This window comes from Nannospalax galili, unplaced genomic scaffold, assembly GCF_000622305.1.
Source record: "Nannospalax galili isolate Female #2095 unplaced genomic scaffold, S.galili_v1.0 scaffold2271, whole genome shotgun sequence".
NCBI classification, from domain to species: Eukaryota; Metazoa; Chordata; class Mammalia; order Rodentia; family Spalacidae; genus Nannospalax; species Nannospalax galili.
In genome coordinates, this window is record NW_008329329.1 from 145,455 (window position 1) to 157,810 (window position 12,356).

The 12,356-nt window shown below is 46.7% G+C and overlaps 1 protein-coding gene across 1 annotated transcript in view; it reads left to right on the top strand.

Annotated features, from left to right (window-relative positions):
• LOC103737007 (solute carrier family 22 member 3) overlaps nucleotides 1-12,356 on the top strand; it is a 111,132-nt gene that overhangs the window by 44,307 nt on the left and 54,469 nt on the right. The gene's annotated exons all lie outside the window — the stretch shown is intronic.

Below are 12,356 nucleotides of genomic sequence, written 5' to 3' on the forward strand. Positions count from 1 at the left end.
GAGTTCTTGGATAACTTGGGGTCAGAAAGATGAAGCTCTGAGCTAGAGGTTCAAGAAACCCAAAGTGGTAGACCAACAGGAAATAGCTGATAGACCAACAGGAAATAGCTGATAGACCAACAGGAAATAGCTGATAGACCAACAGGAAATAGCTGATAGACCAACAGGAAATAGCTGATAGACCAACAGGAAATAGCTGATAGACCAACAGGAAATAGCTGATAGACCAACAGGAAATAGCTGATAGACCAACAGGAAATAGCTGATAGACCAACAGGAAATAGCTGATAGACCAACAGGAAATAGCTGATAGACCAACAGGAAATAGCTGATAGACCAACAGGAAATAGCTGATAGACCAACAGGAAATAGCTGATAGACCAACAGGAAATAGCTGATAGACCAACAGGAAATAGCTGATAGACCAACAGGAAATAGCTGATAGACCAACAGGAAATTAGATGGTAAACCAAGAGGAAATTAGTAGATCAATAGGAAATTAGAGGGTTGGATTCCCAGAAGTTAGAGAACCACAAAACTGATGAACCCCAACACTGAAATGCAAACACTTGCCAAATCTTTGAACACAAACTTACGCAGGCACAGAGGAGACCACCAGGGAAAAAACGTGTCTCGCTGAAATAATCAACTCGGATGTTTTTTATTTGGAAGGGTTGTAGGTTTTGGTTTGTTTGTTTTGTTCTTTGAGACAGGATCTCAGTATGTAGCCAGTGCTATCTTGGGGCTTGTTGTGTAGCCCAAGCTGACCTTGAGCTCTCAATTCTGCCTGAGGATCTTTGGTGCTGGGACTACAGCAGTGCACCACCAGGCTGGTGTTGACACAGGCTGTTTAGCTACTTCTCGCTTCCTGTAGTAACTGTTTTCCTTGGAGCCATCTTCTCTGAGGGCTTAGATGGGGCTGGTCTTCCAACTTGCTGAGCCTTGCTCTCCTGGCCCTTTTCTAATTCTGCTCGTATTTACAGGGGGACACTGTGTATCTGGTGCTGGCGGGGACCATGGTGCCTCTTCAGTGCTTAGCTCCAACTTACTGCCCTTGTTTCTGGTTTGCCTGGGACAGGAGATAACCGTGGGTTGTGGAGTTTCCAGCCGCTCTTCCTTGTGAGGTCTGATGTGGCTGCACAGGACAGCTGGGGAAGAGGGTGACCTCCTCCCCCAGGAGCTCCGCAACTGACCCCTGTAGACTTGTCCCTCCCCAGCACAGCCGCCAGACCAGCAGCACTAGCCTGTGGCAGGCCCTGCTCTAACTGGATGTCCAGATCGGCACCTCCGACTCTCTAGGCCGGGCTTTTCTGCCTTCCAGGCAGCCCGGGGTTGGCAGTGCCGGGAACAGAAAGAAGGAAGGAGTCCTGTGCGCGCCGTTCCCCAGAAGGCAGCTCAGGTCAGGCAGGTCAGGTGACAGAGGCCGTGGCCTCCCTGACTACTCACACACGTTCTGCATTCTGATAAAACTTTCTGGAGCCGCGGGCCCATGGGCAGCGTGCCTTTCCAGCCGTGGTTTGGAATTATCATTATGTTGGTTGGTGCCATTCAGCTGGAAACTGAGAGGACGAACTCACAAATCCATGACTCTGTGACTCTTAAGAGTTGAAAGTCAATTATTTCTTTTAATTAAAATTTTTAATCTTTTTATTATTAACTATTATTATTGCGTATGACGTGTGTTTGTGCCATGGTCCATGGGTGGATTTTGGAGGAGTTTGTAGAGTTGGTTCTCTCCTTCCATCTTTACATGGGATCTGGGGATCCCACTCGGGTCCCCTCAGCATGCTGAGTGAACTTGCAGGCCCAGCCAATGTTTCTTTCTTAGGTTCTGCTGTTAGTTACTTTTCTCATTGCTATGATAAAGACAGGAAACAACTTTTAGGAGGAAGGACTTGCTTTGGCACACAGTGGGAGAAGGTAGAGTCCATCAAGACTGGGAAGGCATGGGTGCGGGAATGTGTGGTGACTGGTGGCATGGTGTCTACAGCCAGGAAGCAGAGGTAGAGGGATGCTGGCTGCCAGCTCGCTCTCTCCAGTCCCCATTATCAGTCTGAGACCCCAGCCCCTGAGATGGTGCTGCCCACATTCAGGGTGGGTTTTCCCTCCCCAGTTACTTCTCTCTGTAACCTTCACAGACCTGCCCAGAGCTGTGTCCCCAGGTGATCCTAATCCAGCCCGGCTGATAATGAAGGTCACAGTCATTCTTAAATGTGCACAGCAGTGTTTCTCAGCACTTTGAACCAGGCCCCTTTGGAAACATGGAAGTTCACCCTGCCCGCTGTGCTCTGAGCCCTGCCTGCTGCCACAGGCACGCGTGTCTCCCTGTGGGTGTGCACACATTGACAGAATCCCTCCCTGCAGTGCGGCAGTGGAGGGTCCGCTCCCTCTGTCTTACAGAGCTGTGCTGTGCTTTCTGCTTGCTGTGCTCTTCTCTTGGGCTCCTTCACCCCACACTCTGTTTTCCAGTCTTGTCTTTTCTTCTGGAATCTACCCTTTCCCCTCCATCCGGGAGCCCTGGGGGATTGCTAGGAGGAAACATGAAAGGAGAGAAGCATCTCTGGGAGGGAAAGGCTCGGTGCTGAGGGTGTTCGTGGCTCTATTCACAACTCTGCTCTTCCAGCTAGTGCTCTGTTTTCAGGTCACTCCTTTAAGTGAGTTATCTGTAAACTTTCCTTACTCTAATAAAACATTTTTCCTTTGGTGTCTCTGTGTGTGTGCATGGGTGTGTGTGCACATGTATATGTGTGCATGTGGACAACCTCATTTGTTATTCCTCAAATACCTTCCACCTGCTTCTCCTTGACTGCTCAGTCACCAAGTAGGCTAGGCTAGTTCCTTCGAGCTCCAGAGATCTTCCTGTCTCAGCCTCCCATCTCTACATCGCTGGAATTAAAGTGTACACCACCATGCCCAGCTTTTCACAAGGGGTTCTGGAGATCCAAACTTGGGGTCTCATGTTAGCAAGTGCTTACTGCCGGTCCCATCCCCCAGCCCTCTAATAAAAGCATATCAAGACTTCCCTTAACCTCACATTTCTCAGATAAAAGAAGAGGCCAGACTGCCTATTCAGGAGGAGCTGGGGTCCCAGGAGGGTGGAATGAGATGAGAGGAAGGGCTCAGAGAGGTGGGAAGGTAGACACACTGAGTGTGGCGATCCCAAGCCCTGGTGTCCTGCTGTGCAGCCATGTAGAGCTAATAGCCCTGCTCTTCTGGAAGGTGGGGATCCAGTGGGTGTGGACACTTTCACACAGCACTCTGACCTAGGTCTGGAGTATCTCACGGAATGGAAGTCTACTGAGGATACAAAGTGATTTACCGGAGCCTCTCTGCCCGCTGTGGTCCCCATCTGAACAGTGTGCGTTTCACAGGCTGTCCTTTGTGCACCCCACCAGGGCAGCAGATCCAATCTCTGCTCAGAGCTCTGAGGGAAGTCAGGGTCCCCAGGTGCCACTGGGTGTGGGTATGGCTCCTGCATGGGGCACTGAACTGTTCAGATAGCTCCCACCACAGGGCAGGCTGGACCACTGGGTCAGGATAAGGGACCTTGTTGCAGCTGAGGGACTGTTAGGAGCAAATTGCCTGGGCCAGGGAGTATGGAGAGTCAGGGAAATCTGGAGAGAGTTAGACACACACATACACAGAGGCAGAGGGGCAGAAAGAGAGAGAGAGCGAGAGAGAGAGAGAGAGAGAGAGAGAAGGGAATGAATAAATTCTCTGAGTAGGAGGATGGGAGGCAGAAAGTGAATTGAAGAGCTGAGTATCCATCAGAAGGCGGGAGCTGCTGGGGCAGGGACAGGGCCTTCTTTGTCTCCATCTCCTGCTTTAGGCATGGAGCCGTGATCACCTTCCGACAAGGCCCTTTCTCTTGTAGTCTCTTCTCCCCTGTCATTTTTACCTCTCCCAACCCCTCGGGCCTCACTGATGGAGGGAAAGGGTGTTTTTCACCAAAAAAAAAAAAAAAGAAAGAAAGAAAAAACAGGCTGAAGTTAGGACTGGGACTGGCCTAATTTCCCAGAAAATGGGTGGCTTCTCATAGCTCTGGAGGCTAGAAGTCCAAACTCAGGGTGTCTGCAGAGACATTATATCTGTGGTTATATATGACCATGCTGTGTGAAGGGCCATGTTGTCTGCAGGTGTGCAGGGCTGTGCTGTGTGCAGGTGTACAGAGCCATTGTGTGCCTACAGGTGTACACAGTATGCCCTGTCTATGGTCTTCACGGGAGCCTCTGTTCCAGGCCTCATTACTGGCTTCTCTGATTTTCCTGTCCTTGGCCCCTCTGGCTTATAGATAGAAAACACTATCATCATTCACATACATTCTGATATATCACTGGTTCTATTTTCTTGTAAAGACAACTGTCCCTGGGTTAGGGCCTACCCTACCCAAATGTTATCTTCATAATTAATGACTATTAATTAATAGTCATTATAATTAATGACTATTTCCAGAGAAGGTCAGATTCTAGACGACATAAACTTTGTGGGGCAGACACCATCAGTGCAGTCAAACGTGGCACAATCAGGTGTCCCCCAGAAGAAATCGAAGCAGTTGGTAGCCTCTACATTAGACTAGCTTCTCGTTTAACTCATCGGCAGTGGGACTCATGCACATGTCCATGTGCCCCAAGTAACACTAATGAACACTCAGGGCTGAAAGCTACTAGTTGTGCTGTTGGCTATCAGCATCACTGTGCCACTGGCCACAATGCAATTAGCAGCATTTACTGAATGATTGTCGCATCTTGGACACTGGACTAACTCCTGTCTGTGCATATCTTATCTCCATGGCATATCTGTGCAGGACTCACTGCATAGACAGGGACACAAAGGGTCAGTAGCAACCACCAGAGGATGCAAAGCTAGGGGGGAGCAGAGCCAAGTCCCCAGGTCGTCACACCCCTGAACTGCTGCTTCCAGAGCACACACATGGTCTGAGAGCCTTTCATCTCCTCATTTTTAGAGCCTGTTGTTTAGAGAAGTCACAAACACGAGATGAGTAATTGTATGTCTTCACTCCTGAGAAATAAAACAGAAAGATGGGCTTGTCCTCTGTGATATGAGGGTGAGTCAGGAAGGGCACAGGTTAGCCAGTGACAGGCATTCATGGTTCATAAAACCAATGTATTGCTTTGATTTCCCTGTTTCACAAGTACAGAAGCAGAGTGCCGTGATGGCTAATCTTAGTTGTCCACTTGGCACGCCAGGGAAGAGGGAACCTTAACTGAGGAAGTTCCTCCATCAGATCAGCCTGTGGGCATGTCTGTGAAGCATTTTTTTGATTGCTAATTATGTAAGAGGGCCCAACCCATTGTGGGTGTGGCCATCCCTGGTCAGGTGGTCGGGAGCTGAGCTTGGGCCCAGAAGCCCTGTGGTTTCTGCTTCAGGTGTCTGCCTTGGTGTCTCTTGATGTTGGACTGTAACCTGTAAGCTGAAATAAACCCTTTTCTCCCAGAGTTGGTTTTGGTTAATTTTTTTATCACAGCAACAGAAAGCAAATGAGAACAAAAGCCATGCGTTTAAGACACACCTTCATCCTATTTCCAAGCTCGCTTTGTTGAGCACACATTTAACTGCAGCCACTATGAGCATTGGAAAGGCTGTGGGAGCAGCAGGCGCTATGAGCCTTTGTCCCTCTTTGCACTCACTGAGCTTTGAGGCTCTTCTTCCTCTGCCCTCTTGAGCCTCACCCTCCCCGGTCTTGAGCTCTCTTTGTGTCTGAGAATCTCGAGGTCCTGACCCAGGCCCCACCCTCCCTGCCCTACTGCTGGTGAGGCATGTGGCTCTTTGGGCCCAGAAGTGATCTGCATGGCCTAGTGTGCTGTGGACCCTCCCTGATGCCCACTGTGCTGCCTCTGGGCCAGACCTACACTACTCCTGCCTTCAGATGACCTTCGTTGCCCTTTATTTCCATCTAAATCCAGCTCGGCTTAGACCTGACTCCTGCCCCCGCCCGGCTTTTCTTTCTCTGAATCGCTCTCACATTTAGACGCTTCATTTATATATCAGTTGCTCTACCTTTGCTTCATATGAATTGACCTCAGCTCCCAAACTGTATAAAAAGCTCCCCACAAAGGCAGAGCGTCACTGATGATCCTCACAGCCTCAGCTGTTTAATGCCAGGCACGCCAACTTCGAGTCAGCTTGAGGTACCTGTGACTCACTTTTATGCCTGCAGTGTGTCTTGATGTTCATACCTTATATAAGGAAAGCATTAACTTGGTAATGAATAAAGATTCCCAAATAGTAACATTAGATCCTATTGAGAATATTTTTTTATTACCACAATTAAGAATTGGAGTCCCAACCCAAATTATTTTCTTTGTGATTACTATACCTTTTCACTATGACTGAGCCCTGATGTGGTCACATACTGCTTTTGATTTAAAATGGAACTTGCCTGTGAAAGTCAATATGTGATTGGGCCCGTCCTAGACCAGCCAGGGCACATCATACCTGACAAGGGAGTTGATGCTGCCGTGGATGATTGCAACAGTGATCAAGTGTTTAGTGGCTCCTGATTTTAGGCTAAGCACTGAATAGGAATGGTTCCATCTATATAACTTGTCTTCATCCTGTTTTTGTTGCTAAAACAAAGTACCTGGAGCTCTGTGCTTATAAACGAAAGGCGTTTACTTAGCTCACAGTTTCAAAGGCTGAAAATCTCAAGTCAATTGAGGAGCTCATGGTGGACAGCATCACAACCAGGCTAAAGGGATCAAATGGCAAGACAGGAAGCCAGAGAGGCGCAGGGTTCAGCTCACTCTTTTATAACAACACGCTCAAGGGAACTAACTGTGGTCATGCAAGAATTATATGAATCTCTTATGAGACTCTGCCCCCCTGATTACATAATTATCTCAGGAGACCCTACCTCTTAGTTTCCACTACTCACTGGAGACTGATGTCTGGCACGTGAGTATTTGAGGAGCAAACCACATCTAAGGTACAATACCGCTCATCCTTCAGACATGAAACAGAGGTACGTAGATGTTACAGCGTGACCAGAAATCTTTTCTCCCTCCAAGAATGCAACCAAGGAATGGGTGCTGTTTCTTATGGCTGATGAGTAAAGTGAGATGCTGTGATGTATTCTAACCTGGTCTCTGACTTGAGGGTTTGATCAACAATGCTTAATCAGACCTCTGTGGAGAGTCTAGCTGATGGCCAGAGGGCTCATTCCCTATGGTTTGGACAGCAAGCAAGCCCTCTTTCGGAGTTTTTAAGTCTTTAAAACTGAAACTTGCATTGTTTTTAACCTTACCTCTCACCCTTAATCTTTGTACACTGTAGTATTTTGTTGCTTTAGTTTTAAGAACATTTAGAAATCACGGCTCTTAGATAAATCTAATAATAACTTGTCCCAGCATTTTATCATTAAACTCAAAGTATCATCACAGTTTGGATTTTAACAAGTGGGAAGTTCTAAGAAAAGCCCTTGGCTGGAAACTCTTCAGAATTACTTAATTTCACTAGGATTACTTGTTCTCTACACAAAATGAGGCAAATGTAATCCCATCAGCATTACATGAACAGTTTTTATCAGACTGACTTTCTGCCCCTGCCAAGGAGAGTTACTTTGTTTGTGTTAAGTGACTTTGAAGATTAATAAGTAACAGGATAGGCACACATGGATTTATAGTATTAAAAATGCTTAAATGTTTTTTGCATGTGTGTACTTTGGAAAATAAAATTGGACATGACCCTCTTGTCCAACATTGATTGCCCTAAGAGACAGACAGACATTCTGTGTCTCTGATTAAGGCTTCAGTAAATATTTGGTGTCTGTAGTGACCTCTTGCTGACAAGTAGTGTGTTTAGGTCTCTTGAACTGTCTTGAGTAGCTGGTGCTCTATTTGAGGGAGAAGGCCTTAGCCTATGCAGCCCCCAGGCTTTGCTGCCTGCCAACCTCCCTTTAAACATAGTAAAAGTGCCCCAAGCTCAGACTGCTGCAGAGGCTGGCAGTGAGCACAGAGGTTTAGGCTGGCAAGTGTCAATGCCAGGAGACAGAAGTGTGAGCAAGTCATACCAAGTCCTTGAATCTGAGTCTGCAGTGCTCTCTGTCCTGGAAACTGTTATAACTTATAAAAGAAATCAGCCTCATAGGAAGGAAGGTTGACATGAAATTACCCCTCAGATGCGCTTCATCAGGAGAGAGAGTATTCCAACCATGGGCACCCATGACTGATCAGGCCTTGAAGTGGGAGAGGATTAGGAGAGATAGCTGTCTTGGGGAGTGTGATGGGGGTCCTGAAGGGAGACACCCTTCAGTTACTAGAGCATTAGGAGAGTTTGTAATACCAGGGGCAGCATGATGGGGCCTTGAGGGGAGAGAGAGCCTTTAGTCCCCAGGTTTGGACACCAATATGTTATAACATAAAGAAAGCAGGCTCTGGCTGGTGGTATGACTCCGCAGGTAAAGGCACTTGCTGTGCAAACCCAGCTACCTGAGTTGATCCCTGGAACCCCTGTGTAAAGATGTAAGGAGGGAACTGACTCCACAAAGCTGTCCTGTGATCTCTACATGTGTGCTATGGTGCATGTATGCCCTCCCTGTGACACACATACACACACGTTATAAAAAGTGGTTCATAGAAAGGGGTGCTGACATGAAAATGCCCTTCAGAAGACCTTCATTAGGAGAGTTATGTATGCACAGTCATGGTCAGTCATGAGGCCCCAAAATGGGAGCTGTTAGGAGGATGAACATCATGCCATAGGCAGCAGGCTGGGCTCTTGAAGGGAGAATCTTCAAGTCTAGAAGGACAACTGGAGCTTCTGGCTCTTACAGATTTTCATAGGAGGGCAGGAAAAGGTTCCATGTGGCATCCTGTGTGGCCCCTGGCATGGGGAAAGGCCATGACGAGAATGAAGTTGCAATTTCAGGTTTTCTCAGGCTGGGGTATTGGCTGGGCCTGCTTGCAGCTGCAAGGCAGAGGGACAAGGCCACAGGTGCACAGTGCAAGGGCACAGGACAGCACATGTTCTTATCAATGCTCCGTCCAGGAGAGACAGACCGCGAGAGGTGTGGCCTGGTTTCTGGGAGAGAGAAGGGCAGCTTCGGAGTCTGTATTCTAGCAGACACTGGAGTGCATGTGTGTCTGTCTCTACATTTCTTTTTCATTTTTATTTTATGGTATGAGTGCATTGCCTGTATGTATGTATGCAATGGCTCAGTTGAAACCCTGAACTGGAGTTGTGAATAGTCATTAGCTGCCACGTGGCTCCTGGGAATCGAACCCAGGTCCTCTGCAAGAGCAGCTAGTACTCTTAACCACTGAGCCATCTTTCCAGCCCCTGTACATTTCTCTAAGATACATATGTTATTGACACTTAACTATTTCGTATGTTTGAAAGCCAGCAGGATCGTAGTCACAAAAACAGGCTAGGTATTTTAAGCAGGGAGATTTTTTTAAAAAATAATTTTTTGAGAATTTTACATATGAGTGTTGCCTTTGCATTATTTCCTTCCCTCCCAGTCCCCCACCAAGCCTCCCATGTCCTCCACTCCCTCTTAATTTCTTGTCTTCTTCTTTGTTTTTTTTTTTTGGGGTGTGTGTGTGTGTGTGTGTGTGTGTGTGTGTGTACATGCGCACATGTATACATGTGGAGGCCAAGGTCAACATCACATGCCTTCGTCAATCTCTCCCCTTTGTTTTTTGAGCTAGGGTCTCTCACTGACTCTGGAGCTAGATTTAGTGGTACTCACGTGTACCTGTGTTCAGGGCTGTCCACTTGGGACTAGATAACCTCTCAGGCAATGGACTCTGGCTAAAACTGATTCTCCCTTCCTCAGCACCCATTATTGCCTGTAGCTCTTCATCTAGAGGTGGGACCCTGTGATAGTTCCCCATCCACCTTGGTGTGTCAGTTGGTTTTATCATTATACAGATACTGTGGACATTTCATTGGCACAGCGTCCCTATCATGTGTAGCCTTCATTAACTAGCAGCAGGGGTCTTGTCCTTCCATGATCTCCCCTGAGCCTTAGGTGTAGAGGTTGCATTGTAGATGTGTCCCTTAGGGCTGGACACCTCACATTCACTTATTCTCCGTGTTTGACCAGTTGTGGAACTTTGTAATAGTCTCCATCTGTTGCAAAAAGAAGCTTCTTTGATGAGTGGTGAGAGATCTACTTGTCTCTAAATATAAGGATACGTATTTAGACTATAGACAGAAATTATGCTCATCCAGGGATATAACAAAAGTAAGTTTTTCTCTAAGGTCCATGCCATCTCCATCCATGTGTACTTGGCTGTGTTTATAGTACCACACATGATTTCCCTCCTATTGAGTGTGCCTTGAGCCAATCAGACAGCTGTTGATGACCCCCAATATAAAAGTGCCACTATTGTACCAATAGAGATAATTTGCTAGGATGGCCAATGTTGTGGTTCGTAGACTTTACAGCTGGGTAGGATCAGTGATTGATTTTCTCCCTTGACAGTGTGCATAGTGTCCTCTGACACCATGAGAGCCAGTCTTCTGGAGGCTTCCAGGTCAGTGCCAGCTCCATTGCTCCAAGTCCTGTGTCTGAAGTATGTCCTGTCTTCAGCAATAGGGTCTTCCCTCAAGTTCTGGGAGGAAATCAAGGGCTTTGGCAGTAGCCTGTCTTGTTTTGGAAGTCTCTTGGATGACCCTGAGCAATAACTCAGAGGCGGGTTTCTAAGCAGAGAGAGATTTAATAAAGGGATTGTATCTCACAATTTTGGAAGGGCTAGAAGAAGAGAGGAATGAGGAAAGACCACTGCAATCCTGGTGGTCAGCCCTGTCCCGTTGGGCGGCCGGCGTCATCGTCCCCACCCCTGTGCCTGTGGGGTCAGATCTCTGCCTGCACATGGACTGCAGGCACTGACTGACTTCTTCACCAGCCATGTTGTCACTGCCAGGATGGGATCAGCAGACACTACCAAGACCAGAAGCAGAGGCCCTCGTCCTGCCTTCTGATCACGTACCAGCTCCCTATACCTAAACGGATCCCACCTGACAGAGGATGGTGAAACGTGTATCTAAACCTGCTCCATGGCATGCAGAAAGCACAGGAAAGCAGCCAGTCTCTGGACTGTACGTCTGAGTGGTTTAGAAAACGTTGCTAGCCATCTTTTCAGTGAATGTGTTCATGGTTGTGAACCCTAGGCCAGCTGGCCTGTGAGCCTCTGGGGATCCTCCTGTCTCCTCTCATCTTGCCCTGGGACCCTCAAGGAGTAAAGACATGTGTCGCCACATCTGGCTTTACATGAGTTCTGGGGATCCAAACTTGGTCCTTGTGTTTGAGTGGCCGAGCCAAGTCCCCGCGCCTAGCCTCTAGTCTATTTTGTTAAGTAACAAGATCAGTGGTTGTAGAAGCAAGACAAGAGGTTGAGTCTTATGAATAAATAACACAGTTTTCTTGTGCAAAAGTATTTGTGATATCAATAACAATTCTGATTCCCATGACATTGACGTTCCCTTCCGGTACGTCTGAGGCAGAGGTCTTCAACATAGGATAAGCACGACCCTTGGAGAATAATGCAGGGCATCACGGGGCCTGATTCCTAAGAGAATCAGTATTTGAATCCTTAGCTCACACGTGTCCTCTTTCCTTTAAGATGATCCACCTGAGAATAAGCCTTTTGTAGCAGAGGAATTTGAAATCTCTCCATTCTTATGACAAAGCACTGACTGAGGTTTTAAAACCTGTGGGGAAGAAAGTGACTCATGATGTGTTTAAATAACTTTTTGCAAGTCTTACAGTTTTCATTTCTTTTTTATAGTAAAATTGTACAAGGGCTTAAAAATGACATGTTGGCCATTAGAAAAGTGAAAATAACTTTGATGGAAGGTCAGCATGGGAATCTTGGAATTGCACAGATGTCAAAGAACTGAGTAACATTTCTGCTACTTTCTCCATCCCCTGCATTTGTTTATACACATGAGATTTCTTGGATCCTAGATTTGTAAAAATGAGAAACAGAAATCCTGGCTTGATCTGAGAATGAGCCATGTTCATTTACAGATTGCAGGGCCTACTACGAAAGACTTAACTTTCTTAGGAAAACACAGAGCATATTTCTGAAAGAATTTTACACCTGTGTAGTGATCAAAGTTTATAGTATTATGTTTTTCCAATTATGATCTGAAAATATTAATAATTACAACTCAGAAAAAAATCTAGTAGACTTGTCACAGGACGATTTTCAAAATTAAATGTCAATTTCAGTACACCTCACTGCATGTAGAAGTGTGGCGATGAACTCATTGTACTGGATGGTGGCAGGTATCACCATGCCATTTACACATTATTGACACACACAATAGATTGATGTCACATTATTTTAAAATGTCACCAGTCATACTATATTAGAAATTCAAGCCCT